Raw genomic sequence first — 10,303 nt, 5'->3', positions numbered from 1 at the left:
ATCAAGTCAATGAGAAATTTGATAGCAACATCAGCAAGGCAGAATTGGTCCAGCAGTCATTAATGCCTTTCATTTAACAAAGAAGTGAGGGCTGATTTTCCACTGCTGGAGCAGGCAAGGCAATTATTGGGGCAGTTTGTGGGACCACCAGAACTCACATGTCTTTCTGTTCTCTATTCCAAAATGGAGGGAATAAAACTTCCAGTTAACACAACAAGCATAGAGTAGACAAAATTTAGGGCTGAGTATACATACTTGTTTGGTCCAAAATCTTTTAAAAATTAAAATGATGGGGCCCCACCTCTCTCTGCCTGGAAAAGGACTGTGACTAATGTGAAAAATGTTTTTGAATCAGAGCAAGGAAAATTGTGCCCTCTGTTTTTTGGAATACTTCCTTGTTATTTGTAATGAAGTGAAAGCTCTCCTTGGAGAAAACACATTGCCTCCTATAATGTATGCCTGATGGGAGGAGGAAAAGGCTTACTTTCTCAGAAGCAAACTGGAGGAAAAGGCATAAAATTCAAGAAAAGAAATTTAGCAATTATTTGAATAGAAAAAATAGTCCCAGTTATGCAGGTGCCTCTTTGTTAGTCACAGTTTACTGGCAAGTGTCAGAATCAGAAACGTTGTGTCATATTAGTCAGAATGAGTCTTGAAATGTAAATGAGAGCACGTAATTCAGTATCCAAGTGATATAATCATTAAGCTGAATCATAGTCTTCGACCACATTATGAAACATTTCAATTAAAAAAAAAAAGGCCACCAAAGCCATCAGCTTTCTCCAGCAAACATTATATAACATGTAAAATAACAGACCAAATAATGTGGGGATATGTGACAGAGAGCATGAGCACCTACCTCATCATCCAAGCTGGATGAAAGATAGTGTAGCTGGGAAATAAAAAGGAATAGACCAGCAAAAACATTTGGAGGATCATTATGCAATGTAAACACTACTAAGACTGCTTCAAAAGCAATAGTGATAAAATCACATTTCCTAACTGGAAATAAAAACTAAATATAGGAGGCAAAAATTTATTCAAGTGCTATCGTGAACTGACATGATTGTCACCCAAAGCACTGGTTTCAATTAAATAAAATACTAATTATGCAATATAACAAATTCCATGTAATCGCTTATTCTACCTCCTGTTTAATTGTGGCTACGAAATATATTTCAACCTTTTTAGAGAATCACTCTTTTCCTAGAAAACTATCCTTTCAAGATATGTAAACTTCACCTATCTTTTTATAACTAAGTGCACGCTTGCACATATTTGCTCATAAACAAGACTCTTGTCCAGATGTAGATCATAAATACTTATCAAACACTTCAACTGTTCCTGGACCATTTTTTTAAAATTAGAAGCTAATACAATCAGAACTCATAGTTATCCTTAACTCTGCTAGCTGTAAGGTCATCATCCTGTACTTTCTTCTCTGACCACCTATCTGGAATTCTCACATTCTGCTTTAGAATACAAATTAATGTTTCGTTTTCCCTTTCTTTATTGTTTTCAAAATAACTATTTTAAGTTCCTCTCAAAATGGGGTTTTTAGACTGTGACATCTACTTTTTGATTCTGGAACATCTAGTAAAATCTTCTTTAAAAGTTTCCAATAATCACTCACTTTTTTTTGTTCATTTTAATAAGTTACTTAACTTTTCATTATTTACAGCACTTTTTAATGAAAGAGGAAGATATGAATCACAGATTTTGGAAGGGTACATATCACCCAACATGTTTTGATAAAAAGACTTATTTTTTAACAAAAAAGTACTGGAAGCAAAAGAAGTATTTTGCAAAATAGGGTTTATTGCAGGTAAAGAGCTGGTGGATTACAACAGTTGTTGAAAAATACAGTGAAAAGTCTCCTAGAACAATTGATCAGTCTTGAGAATCTGTTTTGTTTATTCTTTATGAATAAGTCTGGTATAAAAGGTAATGTGTCAAAGACAAAGATGGGTATCTGGAGTGCTACGTTCAATTCCAGTCTCCCCCATACAAGACAGACAAGGAGACCAGAGCAAATTCAGCAGATGTCAGCAAAGATAATTAAGGTCTTGGAGCCTCTGTAATATGAAGAAAGGGTGAAAGAGCCAGGACTGTTCAGCTTGGAGTGGAGAAGGTTTAGAGGGATCTCACCAATCTGTACAAATGCCTGACTGGGGGGGAAGGAGGAAAGAGGGCACAAAGAATATGGCATCAGACTCTTCCCATTGCTGCCCAAAAAAAGAACCAGAGGCAATGAGCATGAACCAGGAAATTCCATTTCAATGTCAAAAAACTTTCTTATTGTGAGGGTAACCAGACACTGGAACAGGTTGCCCAGAGAGGCTGTGGCGTCACCACTTTTGCAGATCCTCAAAACCCTCTGGGACATGTTCTTGACCATCTTGCTTTAGTTGACCCTTGCTCAAGTCAGACTAGATGATCTTGAGCTTCAACCATTTCAAGATTCTATGAAATTAGAGAATGATGCTGGCAATTAAAAAACGAAGAAACATCCTGATGGCAATTTTCAGTTGCCTGAGCTCAGCTGTCTGAGATTTGCAAGCTAGGCTACCAAGCTACTTCTAAATAAATCAGATGTATACTACTGTATTCAGTGGCAATCTGGCTTACACAATTTTACTTGGTTGGTTTTACTATATAATGCCTGTTCTAAGAGTATACTCCCTATATCTGAAACCTAGGAGCAGACCTGGCATTGGCAAGGATAAGCAAGTTGACACATACCCAGATTAATCAGCATGTTGTTATTCAGTGACAGCAACAATTTTATTTCAAAAATCTACACTTCCGTTTTGCAAAACTGCTTTTACAATAAAGGTAAATTTATATCAGTGAGATATCACAGTTGTGAGGTTATTTCTAAGATCACTATTTCCCATACTTTGAGGAAGAAGGATGTAAGTACAAGTTCCACAGCAGTGAGTCACATATCCTTCTGATTTTCTTTTGAACACTCAGTGTCATTTAAACATGTGATCCTGAACCTGAGATGTTTCAGACCTCAAAATCAGCATCAAAACTCAGTGATGTTTAGATATTCTAGTCTTGTCAATGTTCCTTTATGTTTGATCATTCTGTTCTGCTAAGAATAAACTGAAAAGGTTTTAACTTTAGATGCTTTAACTGTATCATGAAAACAAGGTTATTTTCCTTTTTGTTAAAGACTGCTATGCTGCTGAGCAAAAGGCAGGAGGGATGTGTACATAAAGTTACAGGCAGCTATAGCAAGAACTGAGAATTCAAGTAAGGTACAGGCTCCCACTTCTACTGAAACAGTTTATATCCATATAAGATAGAGCAGGAAGCAGCCAACAATACTGCCTATCTTTCAGATCTCAGTGACTCACACAGATACTAGTGTTGTAAGTTAATTTCACACTGGAATGGGCACTCCTTATTAGTACTGAAGATACAGTGCCTTTCATCAGTAGAGAGCTCACAGTACTTTCTAAAGTCTTTCAAGTCTTTCTAAACACACATAAGCAAAAATAGATTCTTCCATGTGGTTGCCATACTGACACTGCTTTTTTTATTCAACAAGCTCAAAATATTCTAGGAAGGTGAATAAGTATTACCACCTACAAATACATAAAGATAAGCAGTTAATTCATGGAAGGTCATGCTGTTTTATTTGGGTTCCTCACACTTCAAATTCCATTTGAGGGAGGTGCTTAATCTGGAAACAGTACCATCAATCCCAAGTGCCCTCTGTGGTTCAAGAGAGGAAAGAGGTAGCTCCAGAGAATGACTCGTATTGTGGGAGCCTCAATCACTGCTTGGAGGCACCTGTCTTTTTGCACTCTTTCTCCACTGTTCTACAGAATCAGAATCCTATGGAGATTCCTAAAATTTTCAGAATCACTCCAGGCCTAGTGTCAAAGCTGGTTTGCAAACCCCTGATTCTCTGCTTCTCACATAAACCTCTATACTGCGCTACCTCTGAGGATTTATCAAGCTGTAATGATGATAACTTTCTCTCCTCCCTTTTGAAATAACCCAAGTTTTGAAATAACCCCTGAAGCCAGTTAATACTCGTATCAGTCACGACCACGTCAGAATACAGTAATGTCTCTATGGTTTGAATAAATTCCATTTGAATCTCTGATAATATTTTCCCTTTTTGAATGGTAAAAAGACCTAAAATAGGAACAAATTAAGGATGGAGTAAGGTCTCCAACACTTTGATTCTTCAGTTATACCCTTCATTACAAGGATAGTAAAAACAATGGTATAACCTAAATTGGTCCACCTAGAGCACAAAAGCATTTGACCATTCTTTAATTGAATACAAGATATACATCTATCTATGTTCTATCACTTTCTTAAGAGACGAAAGTGTGCAGCACATTATTTAGCCTTTAGATCATGCTCTGCCCCAACATGTTCTGTCTTCAAAAGTATATAGTAGCAGAACAATTTATAAGGATGGTTTGAAGTGTATTGAGATGCATCATTACTCATGATTTTGACTACTTTCATCTTGGATACCAAACTACAAATATTGTAATGTTCTTCATGCAATTTGCAGAATAAAGATATACTGCAAATCCACTCAAACATAAAACACCAAGGTTCTTAAACAAAGATTTGTAGCAGAAAAAGAATCCTTAATCCCAAATGGTATAAAGGAGTTTTGTTGGCTCAAGTAAAGCTATAAAAACCAGAATGTTTATTGGCTGGCACATACCATGGATACATGGTCAAAAAACTGCCAATAAAGCTTTCACAGCTTAAAAATTTTACAGGCCAGAGAGAAAAGCAATAGTCAAGTTACTCTTCAAAACTCTTTAGAAAACCACTTGTGGGGAACAGTACATCTTCTCTTCCCCCACATAAGACTGAACAAAATCCTTTAAAAGCCAGCAAAGCAAGAGTGGCATCTTTTTGCTGATTTAGCCAAGGACAGACTGGAACAGGCCCCTTGCTCTACCAGGTAAGTCCACAGCAAGAAAGAGCATAAGGGTTACAATAATTGGCAGAAAAATAGACAATAGATTAAAGATGCCTCTGACAGAGCATGTACCTGGCCAGTGCTAATTGGCTAATTTGGACAGTGGTACTTTCTCAAACAGTGATTTCTGATCTATAAAAGAGGGCAAGATCTGCAGGCCACTGCTCTCTGCCTGCCTGGGACAAGATCCTGCTGCAGGACCTGAACCTGCCTGGAACGCCAGCCCCGCTGTCCGGATTCCACACCTCTCCTTCGGAGTGTGCATTTAATAAGGCCGTAGTGCCTTTGAATCCCTTTTCCAATATATACCTAGCCAATCTCTCCTGAACCTTGATCCCTCAGTTTGTGTTGACCCTTAATAAACCGATTAATTCATAAACCAAACACTGGTCTCAGTAACAATTTGTGAGCGTGGTGAGAGGGCACTCTGATCTACCCTCTAAGACACGGTCCCACAGCGGCCGTTCCTCTGAGAGAGGCGAACGCCGCGTGTGACCTTCGGGCTCATTCATAAACCTCTCCACACTGGGGGGGAAGTCATGGAAACATCCTGACAGTCGGTAGCCCCTGGTACCGGCCTGTGACATTTGGTGTCAGAAGTGGGATATTGAGGGTCTTGGAGCCCCCATACCACGCTCTCAATTGCTAATTAACAGATTATATAAAAAAAGGCAAAAAGAAAGCTACTACAATTGGTATCAAAATGACCACCAAATACTGGCCCGCGACACCACTGTTGCTCAAATGCACAAGAATTCCACCTATTTTTTCTAGAAACAGGGACAGTCAGCAGTTGTGTAACATGCCCAGGACATTAATAAAGACACATAAAGATTATTGGAGAATTTGTGCTGTATATACAAAGAAACCTAACTGCAAGGAACTAGTTTATCATCAGAACTTAAAAATGATAAAAGGAGAGTTAGAGATTACACTGTGTGAAATATTTAGTAGCTTCCTCATACAAAATGATTCTGGACCACTGATAGTTGTCACCACATCTGAGTGAAATAAATATGTTCACTGAATGCTTGTCTTCACCACACACATTCAAACACTCAGAGTCTTCACTCACTATTGGCATGAGAAAGGCTTTGCTCTCATGCAAGTAACTCCTGTTTTCCATGCCTGTATTATATTCTTAGCAGAGTTCTCTGCACTGCATCTTACTTCATTATTGCTGGATTTTTTGAGTGCCATTTCCATTCTTCCGCCCACTCCCTCTTTTAAACTGTCACAATGGACAGCAGTGCTTGTCCATTCTGGCATGCAGTAATCAAATTCCATTGAAACTGAACTGGTTTTATTGCTCATATATAGGTTTTTATACATAAATAAACTAGTGATTTAATTCTATCAAAGTTCATAGTTCATAAATTCATACTGTATAATCATAGAATCATAGAATGCTCCTGGTTGAAAAAGACCTTGAAGATCATCAAGTCCAACCATAACCTAAATCCACCAACCATAAATAACCTAATCTACCCGTTCAGTACTTAAATCATGTCCCTAATTGGGGACATAAAATCCCAAAGATTATAGTTTTATCCTGCCTCTGTAGCAGCTGTCGTTGAAGTTATGTAGCTTCTGAACAACTTAACTCCAGCCTAAGTAAAGTTTCTCCCTAGCCTAGGTATCTGAAATGACTTCTAGGTAAACCATTAGATGTTTAGCATGAATTGTGATTGTCACACTTCAAACAGTGGATCTTTCATGGGTGGATCCTGTTCCACTACTTCCTAAGCTCTCTAATTGTCTCACCCATCCACTTTTAACTGACAGATACAAAATTAGTTTGTCTGTCTTAAAATACACACAGGCATATGCATAGCTGTAAATAACAGAACAGGGTGATTTAATGGAATTCTAGATGAGATGTAAAAGAATGTGCAGATATACAAAGTAGCAGTTAACTGTCAAAACTATAGTTAAAATAAGCATATGCTTAATGTGGTCTTTGAAGTATTTTGATGTGTGTGCTAAGGTGTGCTAAGGATTGTGCTGCTTTTTTTGAGTTGTAGTGAATTCTGGAATATCTGTTCTCTCTTTGACTATTTAAAGTACAAAACTACTAACTCTGAAAAGCAAAGTAAGTACTTTGATCTCCTGTGACCTTGTGGTTGAACTATTCTGAAGCTGGTAGAGTGCAAGGCCCAGATGAAGCCTTCCCATTGGGTAGTAATTCCACAACATCTCTCCATTCCTGATACAGATGCCCTCCAGTTTTTATTCAAGGTTGTACCCTGGTTCTCTACTCTACCTACTTGCCTATTTTCACAATTCTAAAGGAGCAGAATTATTATGTATGAGACCTCTACAACTTTGCCAGTGTAACTGGCCAACAACTTCATGAGCTACTAGGGGAAGAAGGACACCAGAAAAGGTAATTACATAAGATCTGTTTTACTAGAAAAGCAAATTAAAAATTCCTACTTTTTATTACCTCTCTGCCACAATGAATCAGGCACTTTCCTCTTTAAATCAGTAAGGCAGATAAAATATCAAAAGATAGGTAAGACTAATATTATGTGAAAAACTGCAACTGTATATTAATTTTGCAGCAGACCTAAACGTGGTGATATTAAGCAGCTTGTGTATAGCTGTTGAGTAAGTCAGTCTTATTTTGGCATATGCACCTGAATTAAGGTCACCTGATCTAAGGATCAGAAATATAACTGTATCCCCTGTAGCCCAACATGCAATTTTAACAGAAATAGACTATACTTACATAGACTATACTCAGCCCACCTACTTTAACTTAGCTATACAGCATGCAAAAACATCTTACAATGATACAAATAAACACCTTAGAACTAATACCTAAGCTACAGTAAATTTACATGGTTATATTTTGCCAAGATTCACAAATTAGAGACCAAACAGGGAGCCATAACCTCTCTAGGAGTTTTAATGCTCATGTAAGTAGCTGCGTAACACATATACAGAGATACATGTACAGGTATCTCCCAAATGTCTTGGGAGTCTGGGGAAGTCCCTGCTGACTAGAAGCTAGCCAGTGTTGCTCCAGTTTACAAGAAGAGGGTGAAGTAAGACCCAGGACTGTTAGTCTAACCTCAGTTTCTGGAAACATGATGGAGATCACACTGGGTGTGATACAGAAAAATGCAATCATCAGGCACAGCCAACATGGGTTTATAAAGGGAAAATGCTCTTTAATTAACCAGATAACCTTAATTTATAAGGTTACATACCTAGTATATGAGGTGAAGGCAGTGGATCTAGTTTTTTTCTGGATTTTAGTGGGGCTTCTGATACTGTTCCCCACAGCATCCTGGACAACTTGTCCATCCATGGGATGAGTGGGTACATGGTGCACTGGAACAACTGACTGGATGGCAGGGATCAAAGGGCTGCAGTGAAGGGGGCTACATCTGGCTGGTGACTTGTTGTCAGCAGTGCTCCTCAGGGTTCAGTTCTGGAGCCAGTCCTGTTGAATAATCTATCAGTGATCTGGATGAAGGAGCTGAATGCACCATTACCAAGTCTGCTGATGATACCAAACTGGGAGGTGCTGTTGAGTCTTTTTAGGTCTTGTACAGGGATTTAGATAGACTGCAGCATCAGTCAATGATGAATGGGATGAAACTTAATAACTTGCATACTGCACCCAGGACAGAGTATAAACTGGAAGAGCAGTGGCTGGAGAGCAGCCCTGCAGAAAGGGATGTGGGGTGCTGGTTGGCAGCAGCTCAGTCTGAGCCAGCCGTGCACCCTGGCAGCCAGGAGGGCAAACTACATCCTGGGGAGCATCAGAAGCAATGTGACCAGCTAGTCAAAAGAGGTGGTGATCCTGCTGTATTTAGGGTTGGTGTGACCTCACCTCGAGCACTGTGTGCAGCTCTGGGCCCCACCATTTAAGAACAATGTGAAGGTCCTTGCATCCTTCCAGAGGAGGGCAACAAAGCCAGTGAAAGGGCTGGAAGGCATGTTCTGTGAGGAGCTGCTGGGGACTTTGGGATTTTCTAGTCTGGAGAGGAGGCTCAGGTGTGATCTCACTGCTCTCCACAGCTTTCTGAGGAGGGTAAGTGGAGAGGGAGGTGCTAAGTTTTTTTCCCAGGTGCCCAGTAACAGGATGCATGAGAATGGTTCAGCGCTGCACTGGACATTAGGAAGCATTTATTTATAAGATGTTGGTGAAGGTGTTGGAACAGGCTTCTTATAGAGAAGATGGCTGATGCCCCAAAACCTTCCAGTGTTTGCCCTTAACAATGTGCTTAACCTGTGGACAGTCAGGCAGCTGGACTAGGTGATCATTGTAGGTCCCTTCCAACTGAAATTTCTTTTCTTCCTTTCCTTTCCCTTCCCTTCCCTTCCTCCTTTCCTTTCCTTTCCCTTCCCTTCCCTCTTCCCTTCCCTTCCTCCTTTCCTTTCCTTTCCCTTCCCTTCCCTCTTCCCTTCCCTTCCTCCTTTCCTTTCCTTTCCCTTCCCTTCCCTCTTCCCTTCCCTTCCTCCTTTCCTTTCCTTTCCCTTCCCTTCCCTCTTCCCTTCCCTTCCTCCTTTCCTTTCCTTTCCCTTCCCTTCCCTCTTCCCTTCCCTTCCTCCTTTCCTTTCCTTTCCCTTCCCTTCCCTCTCCCCTTCCCTTCCCTTCCCTTCCCTTCCTCCTTTCCTTTCCTTTCCTTCCCTTTTTCAACATATGTCACAACATACTGAACATTACAGAAAGGTTTTGAATAAGAATGCATATATAATGAGTATTTGCACATAGCATGACATTGCATTCAACATACTCAATCTAAAGCATTGCTGTTACATCACAGAGAAAGGAACTCCTGAACTGCTCAACATAATTCAAGTGATTGCAAGATATTCTCATGCCCTAAGCTACTGCCCTCATCCAAACTTTGCTTTGGAAACATAACAAAGCTTTTATTCAGGCCAGTGCATGCATGCACAGGTGTGTACAGTGGGAGAAGAGAAGGCTTGGTGCTGCACAGAGAGAATTCTCAAACCCTGGATTTTCCATATGAGAGTATTAAAGGCTGTGAGAGCCACTCACATTATACTGAGACCAGCTGTGCCTTTCTGTCGAGGCCAATCCAGCAGGGAGCAGAGCAACCCCCCCGGCTCCGAGGGCAGGAGGGAGCAGCCGCAGGGCACTGCCCACCCCGGGAACTGCGGGCAGCTCTGCAGCTCCTCCCGGGAAACCAGGAGGGAGGATCAGGATTTCTGACAAGGTGCAGGGATACCTGTTGCGTCTTGCCGAGCTCCTGCCAAAGTTCCCTGTGCTCCTGCCTCTGGTTCGGAACACGCACGGGAGGCCCAAGGGAGACAGGAGGGACCAGGACAGCGGGGTCCGGCACCGGCACCCAC

Source organism: Chaetura pelagica, unplaced genomic scaffold (genome assembly GCF_000747805.2).
Source record: "Chaetura pelagica isolate M959 unplaced genomic scaffold, ChaPel_1.0 scaffold37, whole genome shotgun sequence".
In the NCBI taxonomy this organism is placed as follows: domain Eukaryota; kingdom Metazoa; phylum Chordata; class Aves; order Apodiformes; family Apodidae; genus Chaetura; species Chaetura pelagica.
Note: the sequence above shows the minus strand (reverse complement) of the source record.